The sequence below is a fragment of the Suricata suricatta genome, chromosome 1 (assembly GCF_006229205.1).
Source record: "Suricata suricatta isolate VVHF042 chromosome 1, meerkat_22Aug2017_6uvM2_HiC, whole genome shotgun sequence".
NCBI lineage: Eukaryota > Metazoa > Chordata > Mammalia > Carnivora > Herpestidae > Suricata > Suricata suricatta.
Genome location: NC_043700.1, coordinates 67,386,269 through 67,412,485, shown reverse-complemented (window position 1 = coordinate 67,412,485; position 26,217 = coordinate 67,386,269). Strand labels below are relative to the sequence as shown.

The window sequence follows — 26,217 nt, the reverse complement described above, 5'->3', positions numbered from 1 at the left end:
AGATTTTCTGAATTAACGTGTAGACAATTTGAGGAACACCCAAGTTCAAAGACTGTATGCTCCAAATTCTTATATTTTGGCATATTATAGAAATTAGATTTTATTCTGTATTTACCCTCTATTAAACCTATGCTCATGGGTTAAAGAACATTACAAATTTATACGGAGTCACAACGAGAGTAAAATAAATGGAGAATAGATGTCTCTAGTCTGAAATTGGACTACTGATTATGGTAAAGATCTTGGTTATCCTTAGTTCATTTACTGATTTGAGAAAATTTTAATCGCAGTCACCATGAAACCATAGAAGTCTACAAAATGGAAAATAAAGATCTGCTAACCAGCTATTTCCCTGAATAAACCTCTCTTCCCACAGATGAGTAATGTTAATTATTTCTTATGTATGATTCAGAAAATTAATATGCATCAATGTTTTAAAATTTTAAAATAAAATATCATATTGTATTAATTTATATATTGCTATGTTACTCAGATTGTTGGAAATCTTTTTACAGCAACATAATTAGATCTATTTCTTTTCTTTTTAGTGACTATATTATATGGTTTGTATATACTGTATTTGTGTATCTTATTTCTTTGGTCCTTATTAATCAAGCTTTGGGTTTTTAATTAAAAGCAATTTAAAAAATAAGTTGGTTCCTAATTTTGCAACGAAGATGATGATTATAATAATAATAATAAAAGTGGGAAATATATGTTTAATAACTCAGTGTTAGCCTGTTGATCAAATTAAGAAAAGAATAATAAATTTATAATTATCATGTAATTATATTGAAGCTATAGCACAGTCACAAAGACTGACATAGTGAAATTTATATTAAATCAATATTTTACAAAATTAGTTTTAAATAACATTACAAGAATCTCCAACATTTGTAAGTGAAATTCCTGGATGCTTTTTAAAAGAATAATAGCATTTGGGCAATATTATATCAAATATTTAAGTAAGTGAAGTAGTCCTAGACAATTTAAACAATTCAGTGACATTTATAAGAAATCCATGTTCCCACAAGATAAGTGGACAAAGTGCATTTCCCAAAAGAAGAAACAGTTATGGTAAACATATATTACTTTAGTAGCAATGAAAAATACAAATTAAATTATGGCAAACCAATATAAAGAAGCAATAGAAAACCAATAAATATGATTAATATAATGCTCAGAAATTATGAAAGACTTTATGATATGACATGAAGAAACTGAATACAAAATAACAATCATTCAATGATAACAAATAAATATATATTCATTCTAAATCTTGGAGATAAAATGCAAAAATAGAAGTAGGTTTTTTTATAATGTAATTATGTGTAATTATTTTAAATCTTTACTACATTGTATCTTATTCTTTTTTAAATAGATTTTAACATTTATTCATTATTTTTTTATTTTTAAATTTTTTATGTGTTTTATTTATTTTTGAGAGATAGAGAGAGACAGCATGAGCAGGGTAGGGTCAGAGAGAGAGGGAGACACAGAATCTGAAGCAGGCTCCAGGCTCTGAGCTAGCTGTCAGCACAGAACCAGACACGGGGCTCGAACCCATGAATCGCGAGATCATGACCTGAGTTGAAGTCGGATGCTTAACCAACTGAGCCACCCAGGTGCCCCCATTTATTCATTATTGACAGACAGAGACAGAGCACAAGAAGAGTTGGTGACAGTGCGAGAGGAAGACACAGAATCCGAAGCAGGTTCCAGGCTCTGAGCTGTCAGCACAGAGCTGGATGTGAGCTCGAACTCATGGACGTGAGCTCATGACCTGAGCCCAAGTCAGACACTTAACCACCTGAGCCACCCAGGTGCCCCTACATTGTATTTCATTTTTAATTTAAAAATTAAGAAGAAGACATGTTTAGGTATGAAGTTCTTAGCTTAGCTCTGTCATCTATCTTTAATGCTTTAGCATTCTGTAAAATTTAATTCTTGATTTTATCTCTATGCTGGGAGATTTGCCATTAGACAATATTTTACTTGATGTCAGGAGACATTTCTAATTAATCTTAGTGGCCTAAATACTTCAGAGTCCAAGTTTGTAAGATAAGCAAAATACACAGGTGCTATACATAACTAAGTAAACTGACAAATTTGCCAATTTTTCTGAAGTGAATCTGTTAATCTTCTGGTTCCTAAATGCCATGGAGAATATTTAGCATGAATAAAGTAAACATAGAGCTTTTCATGGATGGGTGACATTCATTTCTAAAAAAAAATCTCTGAGGGGGCTCCTGGGGGGTTCAATTGGTCAAGCGTCCTACTTTTGCTCAAGTCATGATCTTCCCGTTCGTGGGTTTGAGCGCTGTGTGGGGCTCTGTGCTGACAGCTTGGAGCCTGGAGGCTGCTTTGGATTCTGTGTCTCCCTTTCCATCTGCCCCTTCCCCCCACTCTGTCTCTCTCTCTCTCAAAAAAAAAAACACATTAAAATTTTTTTAATTAAAAAAATTATCACTTTCAATATGTACATTTTACAAAAATATAATTTGTTCATTGTAACTGAAAATTCTATCAAAAGTTAACATATCAAAACCTTTGTTAATAAAAGTTTTGAGCCAAATCACATACTAATAGTTTTCTCTCTCTCCTCTGTGATGTCCCTGATTGAGCTTCTGGAGCTTCTGGAGCTGCCCCTGAAGAGGACAGATGCTGTGTCCAATGCAGAGCAGTCTGCACCCTTGAGTGAAACTTGGATAATGCGAACTAAGAGGGGGGTGAGCAGATGTATTCCGAATGCCTTTTCTCTTTGGCAGAAAGACACTTAGAGAGTAGTACACTTGAATCCTACCAGATATCCTTCTAGAGATGACTCAGGTGTGGAGAGAACTCATCTTTTTTCTTTTTTTAAATTTTTTAATGTTTATGTGAGAGAGAGAGCGACATAATGAGTGGGAGAGGGGCAGAGAGGAGTCACAGAATCTGAAGCAGGCTCCAGGCTCCGAGCTGTCAGCACAGCGTCTGACATGGTGCTGGAACTCAGGAATGGTGAGATCATGAGCTGAGCCCAAACCTGATGCTTAACTGACTGAGCCACCCCGGTGCCCCTAGAGAACTCATCTTGTTAGTGACTGTATGTATTTATTTCTCTTAACGGCCGTTGGTCATGCAGTTGATGGTTATGTGGTAGTCAATGTAGTAATACACTGCAATGTAGTAATACATTGCTTTGATTCACTTTTTTTATTGTTTCACTGTGTGGTTTCTTTTCAGACCTGCACTTCCCAAATTGAGTATCAGAATTTTAATTCTTACCTCAAGTTCTGTTTTTAACTCAGAAAACCAGGGTTAGTAAAATTATTATGTATGATGGTTCTAGAAAACAAACCCTCAAGAAGGGTGGGTTTGGGAGTTGGATCGCTCCCTTTTTGAAATCACTCATTGTGGGTGGTAAAGCGGAACCACAGCTCTTGGAAATCAGCTGCACCACCATTACATGAACTTTCACCTCTGTTTCACTGAGAGTAAGTGCAAATAGAAAGCAAGTATAGGGAGGTCAAATGGCTGTGGCACTTCATTAACATGAGGCAATGATAAGAATTGTAAAATAAGATGAACACCTTTGGTGCTAATCAAGAAATTACAAAAAAAGAACGCTAGGCTTGGGAGAGTCTGTTTCCAACTCAGGACAGTTTCTGGAAGTCAGATGCCTTCTGGCAGCTTTAGACAACCTCTTATTTTTGACAGCTTCTGGCAGACTTTGCTGAAAATCTGGGCGATGGTCTGACTATAAGGGGGGCAAATCTGCAAACAAGACTAAAATTTGCTGACTTCTCAGATCTTCTGTGCCAGATCAGAGCCATGATGGCTGAAGAATAAGACCCACAATCTGAGATGGACACATTAGGATGACAAATCTCAGAATCTTGGACCCCCAAATTATCTTGAATTCTACTTTTCACCAGAAGCAGCCCCTTCTTACCATATGAGCCCTTTTCTCCAACCTGACAATTAGAGTCAAAAGTCAACACTGTCAAAAGGAAATTACAGGCCCAAATCTAGGAAGAAATAACCCATAAAGAATTAGAGGACCTGACGAATATGGAAGGACCTAGGGAGCATGTGCTGAAGTGGATCCTGAGGGTGTTAGAGCTATGTAAGGCTGGTGAGGGGAAAATTCACAGAGAATGGCTTCTCAAATGACAGCTGTTTTAGGTCAGATTCCCCAGAAACAGAGCTTGACATAGACTTCAATTAAGGCTTTTTGTTTTGTTTTTTTCCTCCCTATATAAGGAGAAGAAGACGCATAGTAGAGAACTGGAGAGAGCCCAGCAAGAATGTGATTTCAGGGGAAGTCTGGATTTGGTCTGATGCACATAAATCACCCCATAGGGTGCCAGTCTTTTATAGTACCTTGTCAGTCTTTGCTGTGGGCTATACATGGGGAGAGGAAGGGAAAATAATCTTCTATGAATAGGCGATCTCGTAAGCCAACAGTGTTGTCTCAGAGAAGGGGCTGTCTGTGACCCGAACAAGCAACATTAGTCACAGATAGTGAATGAGTGAATCTGGAAGACACACAACAGCATCTATTACAGCATCTCCTGGAGTATCCGAGCATATGGGAGAATATATCATCTTTGTCTCTTTTCTTTTGCAACAGTAATTTCCACCAAGAAACATGCACTAATGTGGACTGCAATAGTCAATACTGCTGAATTTTCAATGCAGAATCTCCCTGGTGATATAATTTATTAAAATGTGACCAAGACTTCAGGAATAAGTGCTTTAATTTGTTTCTGTATTTACCCAAATATACCTCTAGACTTCAGAAATATTCAAAGTTGGAGAAAGGTTACCCATTAAATAATATGATTCAGTTTGTAGTTTCAAGAAATGCAATATGTCAGGTGAGGATTTGTATAATAACATAAAACCATTCAGGTTTTAGATTATGAATCTTTAAAACAAGGTAATTATTCTGTATCTGTGAGCCAAACTGTCACTAATATTTAGAAACTATTGTATCTTAAATTTTTTAAATTATCATGTAAAATATAAATCTAGAATATTATTCCTAGAAGACTAAAAGCCATTGAAGATAGAGAAGATATACATTTACCAAATTACCTTTTATGGCTTTTATAATATTAATTTATTTGCTTATTTCATTTGCTAAGATAAATTTCCTTGGGTTCCTCTGAAATATCAAATTTCATAACTTTTTTCTTTTCTTCTGCTACCTTTCCTGAAATTAAGAACAGGTGGGAAGTGTTTTATTCTATAAATTGATAAAGTTGGACAATAAATTTTATAATGCATTTTATTTCATAAAATTATTTTTTTATTTTTATTTTTTTTTAAATAGGCTTCACAGCATGGAGCCTGACATGGGGCTTAAACTCATGACTCTGAGATTAAGCCCTGATCTGAAATCAAGAGTCTAACCCTCAACTGACTAAGTCACCCAGGCATCCCTAATAATTTATTTTTTAATGAATGTCCAAAATATGACAATATTGAAAAAATCATAATTTCAGATCCAATAAATTAGAAGGCAGTCAATCGCAAATACTTTTTAGATTTCTTTTCTAATATGGGAGAAATGCTTTAAAATTACATGGTCTCTGTCTTAATTAGTTCATACAGTATGTTTGAAGAGTTAAAGCATATTAAAAACATGTAACTCAGGGGCACCTAGGTGGCTCAGTCCGTTGATCATCTGATTTTGCTTTTGGCTCAGGTCATGATCTCACAGTTCATGAAATCAAGCCCCGCTTTGGGTTCTGCACTCACAGCGTGAGGACTTCTTGGGATTCTCTCTCAATCTCTCTCTCTCTTTCTCTCTCTCTCTCTCTGCCCCACTATGCATACACTCTCTTTCTCTCTTAAATTAAATAAACTATATATACATATGTAATTGAATATATATTTAATAAATTAATAAATTAAATAAATTTTATATATATAATTGAATAAGATACTATTAAGGACCATTAGGAAGATACAGATAAATTGTTATGAAAGCTCAAAAGGGAAAGATCTTTTATTTATTTATCCGAAATGATCAGGGAACTTATTGCTTTTGAATGGTTTTTATTTCAAAAATTTTTCAACCCCAGCGATTAATTTTATAACAATTTTTTTAAATTCTTGATCCAGTATATTGTCTAGATCTGCCTTGAGCAGTTCTGTGGCTGTGACTTCCTCCTGGAGGTTCTTCAGGGGAGAGTTCCTTGGTTTTGTCATTTTTGCTAGTTTTCTGTCTCGTCACCTTTAGAAGGCTCGTTGTGCACTGTGCACCTGTTAGTATTTCTCTGTTAAAGGAGGCTTATTGGCTGTCCAGGGCCTGTCATTTCAGGAAATATTCTTTTAATGGTGTCTCTCAGTTTCTCTTGTTGTGCCTTTGAATATTTTATTTCCCTACTCAGCAATATTTGGGACTTGCTGTCATGCACACTTTGGTTTGTTTCTTGGTGTAGCCCTAAGAAGGAAAACAGTCAGACCAACACAGAGGAACAGTAGCACACAAATGCACAGACAAATCAAACAAACAAACACATTAAAAGGGGGAAAGAAAAGAAAGAAAGTGGAGAGGAAAGAGACAAAAAGAAGAGAAGAAAAGAAAAAAAAAGAAAAAAAGAGAAAAAAAATAAAGGAGGTCAGAGACAACAAAGGACAGTGGACAGTCTAAAAGTGTATGACCAGTTGAGGGGAGAGGTAGGGATGAGATATAGGAGAATATATTCAGGTATCCTTGAGATTCTCTTCCTTCTGGAGTCCGTATTTTCTCCTTCTGCTCTTGCAGATGAGAGTAATGACCTTCTCAGTTCGATCGATGGGGCAGACGAAGTTTACAGAGCTCCCTTCCTCTCCACCATCTTGGTTCCTCCTATTCAGTCTCTATTTCAAAAATTTTTGAAGAAAATTTACATTTTGAAGAAATTTACAAATGAGTACTTAGGAAGTTGCTCTCTTTGAAATAAGTATATGTAAGTAATTTATGAATTTATTGTAACTTAATTTAGTAATAATGATTGGTATTATTATGTGTCTAAAGAACAGAAACTCACAGGAAAAAAATTGTAGAAACCAGATAATTATTTCTGACATAATTATATAAGTCCATAGGACAGTTTGACTTCCAAGAAATTTCTTTTAGTTATGCATTTATACATTTCACGCTTAGGTTTCCAAGTGGTATTTCTAATCTTTCTAAGACAAATAGTGATCAGTGCTTAGTTATACTTGTGTGATTATTTTATATACTTTAATGACAGACCTGTGTGTGCCTGTCATAATTCAATTTTATATGTAATTCACTTTTACAATAAAATCCATAAGGTGTTATCTCCCTTTGTTATTTTGACATGAAAAATTGTAACATTTTCTTAACTGCAATATGTCTCCTGCTCAAGTCTATTATAAATGGTAGCTTATTTTTCTTTTAAACCTTACATTTTTAAATTGAGTTACTTGTAGTTCATCCTGTATGATATTTTGATCTTGTGGTACAAATTTAAAAGTAAAAGAATGCCAAGAAGGAAGGAAGGAAGGAAGGAAGGATGAAGGGAAGAAAGAAAGGAGGAAGGGAAGAAAGGAAGGAAACAAAATCCTTAAACTTTAATTTTGGTAGAATTTAAGACTATTGCTATTTCTCCTGGATATTTCCAACCAGTTTTTATTTTGTAATTTTTCACTGATATGATTTCTTTTACTCTCTCCAATGCAGAATATCCCTAAGAGAAATATAAACTTCATACATATTATGAAAATCATTTCTCTACCAGCAGGAACTTTGCAAGAACATTTAGAAAAGTCCTTTGCTTTTACTTTCAATTTTCTTTGTGTATTTTCAAAGAATAGCTTATATGTTCCATTTCAAAAGAATCTTATGGTAAAGTGACAAACTGTGACAGTATTTACTTCATTTGGGAAAACAAGAATGTGAACAAATAAACCCTAAGGGCCTCTTCTCCTTTGTGAGAATATCATAACCTCTCTGTTAGATCTAATTTAGTCAGAAGCCTGAAAGCAGAATCCAAAAATTTATGGTTTATCCACTTGATTTTCTACATGAGTATTTCAAAGACAATTGTTCATTGCTAAAATACTAACTTTAATTTTTAAAATGTAAAATTGTGCTGGAATTATGGAAAATGGTCAAAGCACATTATCATTTTTATAATTTTATAATCAAGATGTTACTAGCAAATATATAGGAACAGATTGGAACAATATTTTATCAGAACAGATCATGATTTAGAGCTTCCCTTAGTACTATTATAGATAATCATTTACATCAGTTATTATTATGGAAGTACTTTAAAAAGTTATGCACATCTCTGGAGATGATATAGATTTTAGAAAAGCATTTCTCTTTACCATACTGCCAATATATACTTTCTATCAAGGGATGGATGGATTGGGTGACTGGATTGGTTTTTACAAGATAATATTAACAAAGTATTTTATTTGCATGCACTTTTTATTACTGATATTAAAAATAATTTTTCATATACTACCTTTATATACTTAAAACATAATTTAGAAACTATGCTTTAAGAACTGGAAATAATGATAGAGCCAGGAGAAGAAGTTTTTCAAATTTCTGTTTATTGCTGCTGTCCATCTAGTTAGTAACATTTAATCATTTTATTTTTTTCTCTTAATGCTCATTTTTACCACAAGGCCAACCAGCCATATGTTGGGAAGATAGCTTATTTATTTTTTAGTTTATATTCAAGCTTATCAGTTCGCTTAATAATGAAGGAGGATCAGTATCTTTTCTTTTAATTGAAGCATAGTGGACACACAGTGTTAGTTTCAGGTGTGAGACATGGTGATTGGACAAATCTATATGTTATGCTACATTCACCACAAGTGCAGCTACCGTCTGTCACCATACATGCTATTACAATACCATTGGCTCCCTGTGCTGTAACTTTCACCCCCATGACCTACCGGAAGCTGGTGTCTTCCAATCACCAGTGTCCATCTGCCTGCCCTTCACTTCCTTTCCTTCTGGCAGCCACCAGTTTGTTCTCTGTATTTATGGGTCTGTTTCTGCTTTGTTTATTTCTTTGTCTTGTTTTTTTAGCTTCCACATTTAAATGAAACCATATCGTATATAATGTTAATATTTCCTTTTTTACAGAGCTGTTTCATAAAATAAGTAAAAGCATACCTGTTTACGTCACATGTGTGAGCAGGCACAAAGATAGAGAGACAAGTGAGAATTATCCTGTCTTGTAGATTCTTACATCCAGGAAGATAATGGATTGTCCATGGCCGGGAACCTTCTCCTGTAAAAATATACTCCGGCATTATAGAATCACATAAAGTAGTTTTGATAATTCTCATTCTGCAATACCATTAGTAGTAAAATGAGATCTGAAAGAAAAGTACAAGAAATATTTCTAAATTTTTTTAATTGTACTTTGTCAAAGTAATCTCTAAATGTTTTTTGTTACTGATATTTATTGACCATTATACTCACACTAAATTCCGCAGCAACACTGATATTCCACTGTCCCCAATATGCATTTTATATGTTAAATATCAAAAATGCCTATTAGTCAGTATTTTGTGTTGTGTTTAATTGATGGTACAGTATATTGAAAACTATTGAACACACTGTGTCTTTTTTATTTTTTTAAACTTTTTTTTTAATGTTTTATTTATTTTTGATACAGAGAGAGACAGAGCATGAGAGGGGGAGGGGCAGAGAGAGAAGGAGACACAGAATCCGAAGCAGGCTCCAGGCTCTGAGCTAGCTGTCAGCACAGAGCCCGATGCAGGGCCTGAACCCACGAACGTGAGATCTGACCTGAGCCGAAGCCGGAGGCCTAACCGACTGAGCCACCCAGGCGCCCCCACACTGTGTCTTAAGAATTATATTTTCAGGCCTTCCATTGACTAGCAATGCTATATTTGGAAAAACTACCTAGGTAAGAAATAGATTTCTGCATCTATTAAGGAAAAAGTTTGCTTGAAATCACTAATTTTCAATTTTTGTTTCCGGAAGGCTTACATGCTGATGAAGAGGTTTTCATCACATGTGGGAAATCCCGGACCTTCAGACCACTTAGCTTTAGTCTCATACTGGCCTTTTTATACTTTTACAAAGCAAATCTTTGTTTAGACACTGTATGTAGAAAGGATTCAAAGAGTTTAAATAAATGTTTAAAACTACAGCACAAAATTATATGAAAAACATATTCCAGCTTAATAGACAGTCTATGTTTCTATAATTTACTAAATGAAGTTTAACTGTGTAGTCTTTCCAAAAAGTCCCTTCTCCAGCTTCTTGTATCCAGGTCTACTGAAGTTCTCCACTTGTAGATTCAATCTGAGATCCTTTAGCAAATTCTTTTTGAGACTGGAAATACACTGATGGCCTGACAGCTTATCTAATGCCCTATTTGTCTTGTCTACCTATTCCTTTCCTGCCCCTCTTCAGGCCTGAACTTTGCTGTGCACCTTACTTGGTGTGATGACCTAGTCTCCTCTGGGACCACTACTTACCTGCATGACACCAAATTGGGAGAATGACTTAAAGAAAATAAACTTACACTCCTGCGTTGGTTGGTATATTTATTTCTTCTATTAATTTTTCAAAAAAATCACAAGTACTCATACAGCAAAACCTGTAATACTTTAATGCTGTTTATGATATATAAATATATGCATGTAATATGTATGATGATAATAACACAAATGAGGGGGGAAGTTATATTGGAACAAAGTTGCTATATTTTATTGAAATTAAGTCAGTATTACCTTTAAGTGGGTTGTGGTCAGTTAACACGTATATTGTAATCCCTAAAATAAGAAAGTTACTCAAAAAATAAGTTTAGAAAAACAATAATTAAAATGGTAAAATATAGAAATGGTTAACAGAAAAGATGACACTAAATAAAATATGGTAATTCAATATAGACATGAAATATGACATATGACACAATAGCCAAATGTCAAACATAAATTTGTATAAAATGTAAATGGATACACACTGTAAAAAGACAACAATAGTCACACTTGGTAAAAAAGTAATCTGACCATATGCTGTCTACAACAGACATAACTTGGATTCAGAAGCACAAATAGTTTCAAAGTATAAAGATAAAGAAGTTAACACCATGCAAACATTTATCACTAGAAAACCTGTCTGGTTATACTAATATCAGGAGAAATAGATATTAAGACAAGTGATGTTGGCACGCCTGGGTGGCTCAATCTGTTGAGTGTCCAACTGCAGCTCAGGTCATGATTTCACGGTTTGTGGGTTCCAGCCCGACACTGGGCTCTGGGCTTTGTGTGACAGTGTGAAGCCTACTTTGGATTCTCTGTCTGTCTCTCTTTCTCTTCTTTCCCCTCCCCTGCTCATGTTCTCTCTCTCTTTTTCAAAAATGAATAAACATTGGGGTGCCTGGGTGGCTCAGTCGGTTGAGCGTCCAGCTTCGGCTCAGGTCATGATCTCACAGTTCGTGGGTTCCAGCCCCACATCGGGCTCTGTGCTGACAGCTCAGAGCCTGGAGCCTGCTTCAGATTCTGTATCTCCCTCTCTTTCTGACCCTCCCCTGCTCGCACCGTCTCTCTCGCTCTTTCAAAAATAAATAAAACATTAAAAAAATGAATAAACATTAAGGAAAAAAAAGACAAGCAATATTATTAGAGATAAAAGGACATGGTGTCATAAAAGAAGTGAATACATTAGAAATATATAGCTATTATAAATCTACATGTAATACAAAAAAGGAAAAGTATAAAAAATGCAAAAATATATTTCTGATAGAAAATGGAAAATATAGAAAAATAATATATCAATAGATTTCAATAGTATTTTTCATTAATTGGTAGGAGAGTTAGAAGTTAACAAAGATACAACAGATGTGAAACAAGAGCATCAACCTGATGTCTCTGAAATATCAACATCCTGCTGAACACCCACAGAATACATTATTTTCAATAATCATGGTACATTCTTCAGTATAAAACATGTACTGGGCCATTAGATAAGTCTTAATAAATTTAACAGGACTGAAATAAAACAAAGTCTGTCTACTGATCACAACAGAATTAAATCAGAAGTCAAATAAAAAGTAATTAAAGAAATGCTGAAATATTTACATATACTTTAAACGTTAGAAATTTTATATAATTGATAGGCCAAAGAAAACATCACAGGAAAATTAGAAAATATTTTGAGATAAACTAAAACAAAAAACATAGCATACGAAAATTTATGGAATACATTCAAAACAATGCTTAGGGAAAGAGCTATACCTCTAAACACCTATAAGAGAAAAGAAAAACCGTATTAAACTAATAACCTAATTTCTACCTTAATAAACTACAGAAAGAAAGGCAAGAAAAACGCAAAAAGAGAAAAATGAACAATAAAGATTAGAACAGAAATCAGTGAAATAAGAACAGAAGTATAAAGAAAATTAGTAAAACTAAAAGTATTTTTTAGATTTCAAAAAAGATTGACAAACCTCTTATTAAGCTCACCAAGATAATAAGGAAGACAAGTTACCAAAATCAAGCATGAAATAGAATGCATTACTATTGACCTTAAGGTAATCAAAATGGTTTTAAGGAAATAAGTAGTTTTGTGTTGAAAAAGTGTGTTTAAAACTGATGTTTCAAGTCAGAAAACAGACAAAATAAGCATATTCTTAGAAAGGCATAAACTGGGGCACTTGGGTGGCAGTTCCTGAGTTCAAGCCCCATTTTGGGCTCTGTGCTGACAGATCTGAGTCAGGAGTCTGCTTTGGTTTCTGTGTCTCCCTCCCTCGCTGCCCCTCTCCCACCTGTGCATTGTATTTCTCTAGTTCAAAGGAACTAGAATGGGGAACAATTTTGAAAAAGAACAAAGTTGGTGGACACAATTATACTATTTGAATTCAAACTTACTAGAAATTACGCTAAGTAAGATGTTATGATATCATGTTTTTTATTTGTAAACATAAAGAGAATAGAAAAGAGTATCCGAAAACAAACCTATACATTTTTGGTCAATTGATTTTCATCAAAAATACCAATGGAATTTAGTTGAGAGAATGATAGATTTTCAACAAATGTGCTGGGACAATAAGATACTGATACACACAGACACACACAAACACAATCACACACACACTGAATCTACCCACCTTACCCCATACATACAAATTTAATATAAATAGATCATAGACCTAATCTAAAAGGTGCAATAATAAAACTCATAAAAGAAAACCACACAAAAGTTGTGTAATTCAACTTGTTTGAAATTTCCAGAAAAGATAAATCTACTGAAACAGAAATAAAATTAGAATATACCTAACAATGAAAATGGGAGAGGATATTGTCTACAGATGAGCATGAGGAAATATTTTGTTTTCTAGAAACGTTCTTAACCTGGATTATGGTAGTGGTTGCAAATAATATAAATACACCAAAAACATAACCAAATTTATACTGACAACTGTATTAGCTTGCTAGGGCTGCTGTAACAAAATGTCAGAGTTGGTGGCTTCAGCAACAGAAATGTATTATCTCATAGTTGTGGAAGACAGAAGTCCAAGAACAAGGTATCAACAAGGTTGGTTTCTTCTGAGGCTTCTCTTGTTGGCTTCCAGATGGTTAATCAAGTCTTTCCTGTGTACATGTTGGTGTCCCAATTTTCTTTCCTTTTCAGGACATTAGTAGTATTGGATCAGGGCCCATTGTAATAACTTCATTTTAACTTCTTCACCTCTTTAAAGTGTCCAAATACAGTCTCATCCTCAGCTACTAGGAGCTAGGACTTGAACATAAGAATTTGGGGGGATTGCAATTTAGTCCATACAAACCACCTACCTACATCTGAAAACTAGAAAATAAAACCATTAACTCTGAATTTGGATCCATGCTTATTGATCTTTGTGATGTAGGTATACGTTGGTTGATTGGTATAGGTTAGCTAGATTAGCTATATGTTAGATGTAGGCTGCTGCCCTTTTTATGAAAGGAACTATGTGAGACACTTGGGCAGCTCAGTTGGCTAAGCCTCTGACTCTTGATCTCCGCTTAGGTCTCGCAGTTTGTGGGTTCAAGCCCCATATCTTGTGCTGACAACGCAGAACCTGCTTGCGATTCTCTCTCCCTCTCTCTCTTTGCTCCCCCCACCACTATCTTTCTCTTTCAAAATAAATAAACTTTAAAAATTAAAAAAAAGAAAGAAAGAAACTAGGCTAGACCACCAGAAGTTACAAAAATGTAAAAAATATACTTTTACCATTTGCTCAAGAAACATACAATTAGGTGACATATATGTTAATTTTGACAGGGCGGGAGGTGAGATGAGCATAGTGGTGAAGGGGGGATTGTGGGAATACTAGAACCATGAAGGTAAATGTGGTCGGCTACAGGATCCTTCCAAGTCTTATTACCAACTGTCATAGAAACAAGTATCAAATTACAAACTAATATTAATAAATATTGTACAAATATTCACATACTGAACCAGCTATTTTTTGGTTTTTTTCATTCCTAGGCATTGATTATAAAATCACATGTAGATTCAAGCATTGTTTCATCATATTATGTAAATTTTCATGATTGTCTGAATGAACAGATGGTATTAACACATTTTAATGATGGTGATGAAGAGCTTGTATCTTTATGTGACAGAACAATTTCTTTCTGGATGTTATGTGTTTAATTTTACACCATTTTAATGGCATTCTTTCCTGGAAAATAACAATATTTAAATGTGGATTCTTCTGTGAATTTTAAGTCAATCTTAATTATAGCAGTTTGCTGATTATACAACACAATTGCATTATAATAGTTTATACTATCTTATTTGCAGATATCCTCTTCAATTTTATTATTTTTTAAAAATTTTTTAAACATTTATTTATTTTTGAGAGACAGAGAGAGACAGATCATGAGCAGGGGAGGAGGGGCAGATAGAGAGGGAGACACAGAACTGGAAGCAGGCTCCAGGCTTTGAGCTGTCAGCACAGAGCCTGAGGTGGGGTTCGAACTCACGAACTGTGAGATCATGACCTGAGCCAAAGTCAGACGCTCAACTGACTGAGCCACCAGGCGTCCCTCAATTTTAAATAAATACTAAATATCAATCCTTTATTTTCTTTGCATGATCTCAGGAGTCTGTTTTGGGTTGTATTTTAAAAAATGTACCTCCACTGATCTTTATTTCTCTTGCTTCTGCTTCAAATTTTAACAATTACTGTTTTGCATTATGTATCTCTGTTCTTATATAACAACAAAGCACAATCTTCTTTTATTAGCACTTGTTTCTGAATAAGGATATGCAAAGAAATCCCTTTGGACTAGACAAAGTAAAAAGTAAATCGTAGCTCTATATAATGTATTCTAAATGAAGATATAAAAGGTGAACACAGTTTCTGAATTTGCGTTTTTCAACAAGTTTTGTAGGTTCCAGCCAGCATATTAAATGGTTGGGGCTAATGATGAACTCACTTGCATACACACAGTATTCTGTTTCCCCTCTTCTGTTTCATTGTAATGACTTCACTGCTGTTAAATTCAACCCTCCATCTACCCTGCACCTCCATTCACACAGGTGACCACTGTGAGAGGAAAAACACATATTCATGATAACGAGGCTTACTTTAAATTTCTCATCATTAATCTCTGGTGAACCCCTTAGGCTCTGCCACCGTCTTGCTATAATCTGCTATGTTCACTCTTAAACTCTTCTAATTAGCTATTTTATAGTTTCTCTTCTCTTCTGAAATCTTCAACGCCTCTTTCATCATCCTCACTCTCAGAGTTGATGAGCTTAATTTCTATTTCACTGAGAAACAAGAAGCAATCAGAGATCATACATAAGCTCATTCTATTACATCTACCCATGTACTGCATCTGGGCACATTTGCTCTTCCTTCCCTCCTTTTGCAGTGAATCTACTGTCTGCCCTTCTAGAACAGGGCAGCACCTCCATCTGTGAATCACATCCTTTCCTGTTCGCCTACTTAAGAACACTGTAGCAGCAGTTCTTTTTTCTCTCTGATGCATCATCATTTTTCTCTCTATGTTATATTTTTGTCATCATATATATGTATATACTACTTACCTCCCTTATTAAAACAAAACAAACAAAACCAAAAGTGTTTACTCATTAGTTATTCTAACTACTGGTTTATAGCAAAACTCTTCCCAGAAGTAGTGTCTACTTGTTGTCCTCAGTTTCTCCTCCCATTTTCTTTGAAGTCTTCCTTAGTCACATTTTTGGTCCTGCTTCTCTGTGATAACTGCTCTTGTCTAAGTCTTCAAGGATTGCCCACTGCTTACACCTTGTGCTTTTCAGACCGCAGTGTACTTAATCCTTCAGTGTCTTTGGACATAGGTGATCTCTCTTCTTGGTTTAGGACATCACACTTTCCTGGTTACTTCTTACTTCCCCAGGCATCGTTGCTGCCTTCTTCTCATCTACCAAACCTATTAATGCTGGTTCGATTATAGGGTTCAGTTCTTAAGTTTCCCATTCTAGTTAGACTCATTTCTAAGTTTTGATCTCATGTTTTTAAGTAATATTGATATGCCAATGACTCCCAAAGGTATATTATCTGCCAAGACTGGTGACTCTGTTTATTCGGCATCCAACTTCAATATGGATGCCAAACTGAACTCCCCCCTAAAACTGATTGGTTGGCCCTGTGCCTTGCCCAGCTCAGTAAATGTCAACACTGTTTTCTAGTTGCTTGGGTAAAACTCTTTGATTTCATCTCTCACTTTTTCTCTTACTCCCCACATCCAGTTCAGAAACAAACCAACCTACACCCATATTTATCATTCTTAGCCTCAGCCACTGTCTTCTTTTTCCTGGATATTTGTAATGATTTCTTCTTGCTTAATCTGGTCAGTGACTTTTCTCCCTTGGATCTTTTCTCAGTAGAGAAGACAGAGTAACCGTGGTAAGAAGTCAACTTATATTATTCTCTTGCCCTAAACACTTTAAGGGCTTTACATATTATTCAGAATGAAACTTAAAAGTTCTCCCAAATTTCTGTAGATTAGCTTAAAGGTCATCTTCTTTGACGTTTCTTGTTTTCTACTCTGTTCCAATTCACCACCCTCCTAGCTGACACCACAAACACGAGTGGCAATCTTGAAATAGGGTCTTTGTGTTACTGTCTTTTTCAATAGGTAGACTTCTTCACTTTTTTCAATTTTCTACTCAAATACAATTCCTTTTGTGAGACCATCTCTGATTATATTACTTTTAAACTTTCTGTCCCTTTTCCCTACTTTGTTTTTCCACGGCACTTATTGCTGTCTACCATATTAGGTATTTTACTTATTCATTTGTTTATTGGTTATCTCTTTCCACTTGAAAGTGAATTCCAGGGAGCTAGATATTTTTCTTCACTTTGTTTATGGTTAGACCACTAGTGGTTAGAATAGTGTCTGGCACATATAGTTGTTCAGCAGCTATTTATTTTTTTATTTTTTTCATGTTTATTTTTGAGAGAGAAACAGAGCACATGTGGGGGAAGGGCAGAAAGAGACGGAACACAGAATCTGAAGCAGGCTCCAGGCTCTGAGGCTTAGCAACTATTTGATGAGTCAGTTAGTAAATGGTTACATGGAGGATTCACTGTTGTATTTAAATAGCATCACTGTTCCCTTCCAACTTTAACTCGTTCATCTAAGTAAATGCCGAGAACCTACTAAACTTAATATTGAGGTTACATACATGAATATTATAAAGTCCCACCTTTGAGGAACTTCCAAATTAGTGAGGGATGATATGAAAATGATGATAGTTTAATAGGAGGTGGAGGGTTTTATTAAAGAGACAAGCACTTGAAGAGATCAGTCAGGGTGAGTCTTGAAAAATAAATAACACATAAATAAGAGCACAGAAATACAGAGATGGTTGAGGATGTGGAAGCAGCATGGACAGGACACTGGGGTGGGAGAGGGTAAGGGATGTTCCCTTGAGTCCCTACCACTGTGTCCATCAGTGAGCAAGACACGGAGAATGATAATCACCCAGCCTAGGGCAGAGAAGTTCTGTGCTTTTATGAGACCTATGTGATGCATCCTATTTGGGGAATATGATGACCTTAAATAATTTAGAATTGAGCATACAGGCCCTCCAAATTATTGAGGATTCAAGCCCAGAACATACCAATTTCTTTTTAGTAAGAAAAACTTCATTTTGAAGCTAAAAGACATCAAGAAAAAAGTTTAAAAAAATACTCTTTGCCATTGCTCACAAACTCTTTGGGAAAGAAGTTAATTGTTTCTTAAAAGTATTTCCTGTATCCATATATATTTGACATAACAAATTTAACATGTTCATGCAAAACTAAAGACAAAATCATAAGCAGATGGATTCTTAATAAACAATTGCAAATGGAGATGCCTATGGTAGAAGTTATTAACACTCTCCTTCCAGTCTCCCAGTCTCCCAGTCTCTAGGATTTGTTAATTCATTGTTCCTCATTGAAAATCCACTGCTCAGCATTCCTTCTAACCCAATTCTGAATCAGAATCTCTGGGGTTGGGAGGCTAAAATATCAGCATTTTCTGCAATTTTTCAACTGATGTTTATATAGATAACGTTTTAAAACCTTGGCTTTCAAACTATAGGCTGTGTATGCAAGAGAGAGAAACAAAGACAAATACAATAGAATTGAAGGAGACTTTTGCTGTTCTTTATTCTTTATTCTCCCTCCCATTATACAGGATTTTCTGTTCTAAAACCATCAGACAAGCAACAAGTCCTCGCTTGGTGAGACATACTTGAGGTCAGTGACTATGATTCATACTTCTAATGTGTGTGTGTGTGTGTGTGTGTGTGTGTGTGTGTGTGTGTGTGTGTCTTTGAGAGACAGAGAGAGCACGAACGGGGCAAAGACAGGCGGAGAGGAAGACACAGAGTCTGACGCTGAGTTGTCAGCACAGAGCCTGATGTCAGGCTTGAACTCACAAGCTGCAAGATCATGACCAGAGCCAACGTCAAATGCTTAAGTGACTGAACCACCCGGGAGGCCTCTGTCTTTCATACTTCTTTTTGCGTTTAAAGCCTCCTTCAATATGTTCTAACCTAATAGGTGCTCAGTGAATAATAATGATGATGATAGTAATGTTTCCAATCTTAATCATTTTTGCTCTAATATGAATTAATTTTCTTAGTTATCTCTGGTCTTAAAGAAATCTGATCCATTGTTTCCTTACCAGAATTAACATATTTTCTTGGCTTTTTAATTTTTCTACCTCCTAGTAAATAAGTCCTTAATTGTCTTGAGGGACTATTTTTCTATGCCCATCCTTTTTTCATTATGTTCTTGGTTCCTTTATCCCTTTTATTTGTATTTTAATTTTTGGATCCCTTTCAACTTCTTCATATCTCTCTAGATGTTTATAGATTGATTTATCTGGGACTAGATTTCCATATAACAAAGATCAGATTAGATCTCTCTGATGGCACATCCCATGGTCTTTGTTTTTCTTTAATTTTGTATGTATTATTTTGTTCATCAATGTTCTATCATATAATATGTAATATAACCATAGTATTTAATCCTCATAGAGACCTACTGAGTTAATATTTCAATTTAAAAATGAGGGATGTGAAGCACGGAGCTGTTACTAACTTGCTTATGTTCCTTCAGGTAGTAAGTGTTAAAGACACAGTGGACTCAGGTAATCTGATTTCAGAATCTGTTCTTTCAATAATAACACCAATGCCTGGGCACCTGGGTGGCTCAGTTGGTTAAGTGTCTGATTCTTTTTTTTTTAATGTTTATTTATTTTTGAGAGAGAGAGAGAGAGAGAGAGGGTGAGAGAGAGAGAGAGCAGGGGCAGAGAGAGGGAGACACAGAATCCAAAGCAGGCTCCAACCTTTCAGCCCAAATCCCATGAACTATGAGATCATGACCTGAGGTGAAGTCAGCTGCTTTAACTGACTGAGCCATCCAGACACTCCATCATTGTTCTTATTTTAATGGACATTTTTCTTGACTATTAGTGAAATTGAACATATTTTCATGTTTATTGGATATTCAGTTTTCTTCTGTGAATTCTTTTTTATTTGTGCTTTTCTCATTGATTTATATGAATGACTTATTTATCATAAATACTAATTAAGTCCTATGTTTTATGTATTACAAAGGTCTTAGTTTGAATCTTTGGTCCATATTTCACTCCGTATTTTGTTACTTGAGAAAATGAATTTTCATCTTAATATGACAAGATTCATTAGGAATATTATTGTTTGTGTTTAAGAATCTTATTTATGAAATCTTTTCATTATTTCACTTAGCATAATGTCCTCAAGGTACATTCAAGTTGTTGCTAATGGCATATTTTTTTCTTTTTAAAAATATATGTATACACTGTATTTTCTTTATCCACTCTTCTGGGGATGGCTACTGTGAATAGTGCTGCAATAAACATGATAGCACGTAAATCTTCTTGAGATCCTTATTTGAGCATATACCCAGAAGTTGTATTGATGGATCACAAGGTTCAAGTTTTAATTATATTTCTAGTTTTAAATTTTTGAAGAGCCTCCATATGATTTTTCATATCAACTGAATCATTTTCTGTTCTTGGCAGTGTAAAAGGGCTCCAATTTCTCCACATACTCACTGACATTTTAAAAATTATAATAGCCATGATACTTGGTGTGAGATGATATCTCATGTTGGTTTTGATTTGCATTTTCCTGATGATCAGTGATGATGAGCACCTTTTAATATACCTTTTGACAATTTGAATGACTGGGGTAAGAGGGAAATAAGGAGTTGTTCAATTATTATGAAGTTTCAGTTACTCAAGATGAATTAATTCTAGAGATTTGCTGTACAGCATAGTTCCTATAGTCAACAATAATGTAGGGGATCCTGGTTGGCTCAATCGGTTAAGCGTCCAACTTTGGCTCAGGTCATGATCTTGCGATTCATGGGTTCAACCCCACATCTGGTTCTGTGCTGACAGCTCAGAGCCTGGACCCTGCTTCAGATTCTGTGTCTGCCTCTCTCTCGGCCCCTCCCCTGCTCTCACTTTGTCTGTCTTTCTCTCTCTCAAAAATAAATAAAAACTTTAAAAATTGAAAAAAAAGTAATGTATTATGCACTTAGAAAATGTGAAGAGAGTAGATCCCATGTTATCTTACCATACACAAAACCAAACCAACCAAACCAAACCAAACCAAACAAAAAACAACAAAGGGACCCAAGAAAACTTTCAGAGGTAGTGGATATGCTGTACCTTGAATGTGATGATGGTTTCATGGGTGTGTGCCCAAACTCATCAAATTGCATACCTTACATGTGTGCAGTTTTTTGAAAATCAATATGTCTCATTAAAGCTTCTTAAAAAAAGATTGAGAGTATAGAAGCGGCCCAACAAATATGTAAATGCCCAACTAGGAAGTGAAATATATGACTTCTGCTCACATTGTGTTGGTGAGAACTTAGTTACATGGTGACCCTGAACTTCCAGAATGGTTGAGAAATATTATCTAGCTGGGCAGATATGTGCAAAGCTATAATTATATTTCTATGGGTAGATAACTAGCACAACTGAGCTCTATTACTCTGTACTAGTTTAAGGAAAACTCATTTGATTCCTTAGCTAAAATTATATTTTTTATGATGATGTAATTTTATTGCATACCTTACTTGCTTCTATGGAAATGATCATTTCTACTCTAGTCAGTAAAAATTCTTTTTGACTTTGTAATGCTAATTGTTCCTTACATTCCAGAAAGTAATTCATTATGATTTATTCTTTTATTGGGTAAATATTTATTTATTTATTTATTTATTTATTTATTTATTTATTTATGTAATTATTTTGAGAGAAGGGAGCAGAGAGAGAGAGGGAGAGAGAACGTCATATAGGCTCCACACTATCAGCACAGAGCCCAATGCACAACTCCACCTCATGAACTCTAGAGTTCATGACCTGAGCCAGAATCAAGAGTCAGACACTCAACTGACTGAGCCACCCAGGTGCTCCTCATTATGATTTATTCTATTTGTCTATTGAATCCACCACTGGATTCAGTTTGCCAAAGCAGCTTTAGAATTTTTTCATATATGTTCAGTAATAAGGCTGAACTTCATTTTTCTTTATACTCTAGTATCTATTTAGTTTTAATACCAATAAAATAACACGCATGTCATCAGTAAAGTGAACTGAGGGTCTTCCCAGAGGTTTTTCTCTTTCATTCGTCTTCTCAAAAAGTCATCTTTGACTCATTGAAGTTCTCTGCATTATCTTTGTCTTGTTTGTTTTGTGCATTAATTACTATTCTTCCCATTATTATTTCAATTTTTTGTTTATTTACTAAGCTCTTTCCCTAATTATTTGATTACATGCTCAAACCAATTTTGAGACTAAAATTTCTAACAGTCATTTTCTAATTTTCTCTAAATGTACTTGATGGCAATTTTAAGTATTTACTAGTTTGCCTAATATTTTTTTCTGTCTCCCAGTGTACTCAGAAGTTTATTTCATAAAATTTTTAAGCATATAACATTTTCAAAGTTATATTTCCATTGATGATGATTTCCAATAAATTTATACCGTGATAGAGAAATACAGTTTGGGGGGTGCCTGGGTGGCTCAGTCTCTTAAGGGTCCGACTTCAGCTCAGGTCATGATATTGCAGTTCATGGGTTAGAACCCTGCATTGGGCTCTGTGCTGACAGCTCAGAGCCTGGAGCCTGTATAGGATTCTGTGTCTCCCTCTCTCTGCTCCTCACCCATTCACACTATGTCTGTCTGTCTCTCTCACAAAAAAGAATCTAACATTAAAAAGTTTGAAAAAAGGTGGTCACCTGGATGGCTCAGTCCATTAAGCATCTGACTTAAGCTCAGGTCATGATCTCATGGTTGGTGGGTTCAAGCCCTGCATTGGGCTCTGTGCTGATAGCCTGGAGCCTGCTTTAGATTCTGTGTCTCCCTCTTTTTGTCCCTCCCCTACTCATGTTCTGTTTCTCTCTGTCTGAATAATAAATAAACACAGAAAAAATTTTTAAACTTTAAAAAAAAGAAATACAGTCTGTATGATTTCAAATGTTTGGAGATTATTAGATTTTCTCTAACCTTAAGGTTATAGAATGATCCATGATTAATATAGGTACATTTTTCATATTGCTTGAAAATAATATATTTTGGAAACTCTATTTCTATCTTTGGATCCAACTTTTTAACTAACAAAATGATCTTTTCAAATATGAGTAATGAGAAACTGTTTTAGGTAAAAAATATTATCTTTTACTTTCAATCTGAAAACATTTTAATTCTCATTCATTAATAATCTTTTAAGTATATATAAAATTATAGAGCAGTCATTTATTTTCAGCATGTTGAATATGTAACTTTCTTTAGGCTTCCATTGTTTGAGTGTGCTGTATCACTGAAATTTTTATTTCTTTTTTAGATAGTCTCTCTTATTATTTATTTAACAAATAGTTTTAATTAATTTTTTTATTTCTTTAGCTTCTCTTACTCCTTATGATTGCTTTCAGTTGGCATTCTGTAGTTAGATAGGTTGTATGAACAGTGGGAAAGTGATTACTATCAAGGTGCGTATATTGTGAAACAAAGAATGTTCTTGTGACTAACATCAACTCAGTCAGTAAACTCTGACCAATTATGCACATGAACTTTTATATCTTTTGTTTATTGTATCAATACAAGCTAAAAAATTCTGAGAACATACCAGCATTTGTTTTTTGCAATGATGCATTTGTTTTCTACTATTTACTCTAATCAATGGTAAAAACTAGGTAGGAAAGAAACAAGTGTTGTAGCACTGTCAGATCTATATGGTAAAATTAACCAGGGGGTAAAAACTAAGCCCTTACTTGTAGACTGTATGTAAATATATTTCAGTCTATGAATCCTGGGATTTTCATTTCTGTATTAGAGAAACAGTTTCTATTATGCAATATCAAACAGTAACCTACATTTCTAGACAGTCATCTTATTTACCCTAACTGTTGAAAATGTTGTTGACCTTAATTTTCCTCTAGGTGATAAATTAAAAGTAAAATACTATTGCAGCACCTTAAGAACTAGCCAGTGATGGAAATATATGAGTTTTCCAATGGCCTAATATCCACTAGGTTTTCTTAATTAGCTTTTGCCTAGTTTCTTAGTAATAATAGCCATAGGATAAAGATATATTTTCTTTCAGATATCAAAATAGATACTGAAGCAGTTAGGAAATAGTATATATGTAGATTGAAAGAAGTCTCCAGTAATACATAATTCCTATCACAGATGTTTCTGCGTTATCTGTAAAACTGATTTAAAAAATTTATGGATACATATTTTGAAAAAAAATCAGTATTTTGAGGTTATTATATAACATTTTGGGTTTTTTCAATAGTTAAGCTTTACTAATGCCTAATTGTTTTCCTCACAGCATTTTAGAAAACTTGTCATATACTAAAGGTCACGAAAATGAATAAAATGTCCAAGAATCTGTTTTAAGACTGACACAGTCTGTTCTTTGTGAAGTTTTCTACAGAACAGCTAATCAGTCTCTGAATAATTGAGCTAGGCTACAGTGTTTTTCCTTAATGTTCTTCCTTTTTAAATACTCCTCTAAAGCTGGACTGTCAAACAGGGTAGGTACTAGCCACATGTGGCTAAATTCAAAATATAAGTAAGATGAAATAAGCTTAGAAATGCAGTTCCCTCAGTGGTACAAGTTACACTTCAAAGCGCTTACTGACCACCTGCCGCTAGTGGCTCCTGTCTCGCACAGTGCGAAACACCTCCATCACCACTGAAAGCGCTGTTGGACAGACCGCTGTAGAGATGGCATACTTTTACTTATTTTAAAAAATTTTTAATGTTTATTTACTTTGTGAGAGAGAAGAGCAGGAGCGTGGGAGGGGCAGAGAGAGAGGGAGAGAGAGAATACCCATCAGGCTTCATGCTGTCAGTGCAGAGCCGGATGTGGGGCTCAAGCTCACCAACTGTGAGGTCATCACCTGAGCTGAAATCAAGAATCAGACAGTTAACCGACTGAGCCACCCAGGTTCCCCGAGATGACACACTTTCATTAGAAATTCATTGATTATGTTCTCCTAGCAGAAATGTAACAGTGACCGTTACACAGATTGTATGCATTCTATTGTAAGTATTAAGGCTACATATAGAACGTTTAGCAATAAAGTATATAAATATAAAACCTTATATATAGCAATATATCCATATATATATATATCTTTTAATACTTGCAACCTCCCTCAGAATAGATACTTATCCACATTTTAAAAGTGAGGAAGTTGAGGCCAAGAGGTTAAAATTGGCATTCAGTCTTGTTCTATAGTCTAGAGCACCTAACCACAATATTTTACTGCTTCTCAGAGGGAATCTCTGATAATAACTGCAATTCTTAAACTACTATATTCCACATGGATTGAGGGTACATTCATAATTCTTGCTATGAAGCTATAAAGGATGCTTGAAAATATTGCTTTTATTTAGTAGAAGCCCTGCACTCACTTAAATAAATCAGTGAATATTTCCTGAAAGTTGATCATATGGAATACATGGCTTATTTTGAATAAAATGAGGTCTTTGATCATTACCATGAATATTGACTAAAGCAAACGCTAATATCTTTTCTTCAGAAATGATTGAACCACAACAGCTTTCAAATGACTGGCTTGAGAAAAACTACATTTGTGTTGGTATCCTTTCATTTTACAAAAGGAAAGATGGAGTTGTGATATGTGAATTCACTTAAAGATTCAAACATCTTTGAGTATAAAGGACAAAAATAAATATTTTTCCTGTTTTTAAATACATTGTGTGTGTGTGTGTGTGTGTGTGTGTGTGTGTGTGTGAAGTATTTATTTAGGATAGGAAAATCCTGTTGTTACACGCTTAGGAGTAATGCAAATTTGGATGTAATGCAATTGACAATTGGCTTCCTTTCTGTCTCTCTTCAGGCTGAAGTTTTGTCTTCCGAGAAGAAGGGAGTTGGGGATGAGGAGAGATTTGGAGGGAACAGCAAGGTCTCAATAGAAAAAAAAACCCCAGAAAAGCCGTATTTCAAAGCAGGAAGCAGTCAGAACTTGAGTCCCCAGGATTCCCTGTTGAGCAGGATAGTGAAGCTCACAACAGTGATTACATCAGCCTCATAACGAGTCAGTTTTGTCTTTTGGTTGGTTGTAGTTTTGAACCATATTTATTGTTTTATGAAAGAGTTCTATGTGAATGGCTAAGCTATTTTATTTCCTGTGAATCTAAAGTATGATA

At 34.9% G+C, this 26,217-nt stretch overlaps 1 long non-coding RNA gene across 2 annotated transcripts; it reads left to right on the top strand.

Annotated features, from left to right (window-relative positions):
* The first annotated feature begins 2,449 nt into the window (after positions 1-2,449).
* Positions 2,450-26,176, top strand: LOC115301584. 2 transcript variants are annotated; one of them, XR_003913204.1, is made up of 4 exons: positions 2,450-2,729; positions 10,415-10,538; positions 18,667-18,728; positions 25,908-26,176. It is a non-coding gene; the product is annotated as an uncharacterized LOC115301584 (long non-coding RNA). The 2 variants fall into 2 exon arrangements; XR_003913194.1 differs by lacking the exon at positions 2,450-2,729 and adding an exon at positions 9,790-9,902.
* The last annotated feature ends 41 nt before the right edge of the window (positions 26,177-26,217 follow it).